General features: G+C 49.0%; 1 non-coding gene across 1 annotated transcript; it reads left to right on the top strand.

Annotated features, from left to right (window-relative positions):
* Positions 1–163: 163 nt before the first annotated feature.
* On the top strand, positions 164–318 carry LOC131214858 (5.8S ribosomal RNA). Its single transcript, XR_009157051.1, has one exon. It is a non-coding gene; the product is annotated as a 5.8S ribosomal RNA (ribosomal RNA).
* The last annotated feature ends 517 nt before the right edge of the window (positions 319–835 follow it).

Here is an 835-nt window from a genome sequence, read left to right as displayed (position 1 = left end):
TTCTCCCCTGGTCCACGCCGCTTCGGCCGTCCTGGGTAAAATGGATTAATCCAGCTTGCCCTATGTGGAATGAGGACACTTTATGCTTCGTCTCTAAGCGGCGGCTTGCTCCTCCCTACGGGGAACGGGTATACGCGCACAGCGGCGGCTTACGCAAGTTAGTCACCCTCGGCAGTGGATCACTCGGCTCATGGATCGATGAAGACCGCAGCTAACTGCGCGTCATAATGTGAACTGCAGGACACATGAACATTGATAAGTTGAACGCATATTGCACGTCGTGGGAACCTACCATGATGTACAGATGACTGAGCGCTTATATTTGAGAAATGTATCGCATACATTTAACTACGCCGTGACACCCGTCACGAGACGTGCACCATGATGTTAACTAGGGTTGCGACGACCCGCTAGCATTAAAGAACCCGTGGTTTACAATATACTGGCATTGGAATTCGAAGTATTTAGAGCGTCCGTGTTCCCGCGTGAGGCGGAAGTACGAGGAGAAGGCGTGCTTGTGGTGTCTGTGGTGGTGTTTACTGATGTCTAGCTTCAGCTTATTTATTTATTTAAATAGAAGCGAAGATGTCAAAGTAGCGTCGAAGCAGCAGCGGTAGCACAAATGATTCAAGTATGGAAGTTGACCAAAGGAACACAAACAAACTAGCGTATGGGCAATGGAAGGTATCAGTGAGTTAAACCACACGCGGGCTAACAGCCCGTTAACCGAGTCCAACGGTACATATTGGACATTGAAACAAAGTAGTCGCAAGCCAGATGTGACGATAACAACCGCAAGGTACATAAGCCTCAGTTCATGTGTGACAACCCCCTG

The sequence above is a fragment of the Anopheles bellator genome, unplaced genomic scaffold, assembly GCF_943735745.2.
Source record: "Anopheles bellator unplaced genomic scaffold, idAnoBellAS_SP24_06.2 scaffold03066_ctg1, whole genome shotgun sequence".
Taxonomy (NCBI): Eukaryota; Metazoa; Arthropoda; class Insecta; order Diptera; family Culicidae; genus Anopheles; species Anopheles bellator.
This window is presented reverse-complemented; position numbering and strand designations above follow the sequence as displayed.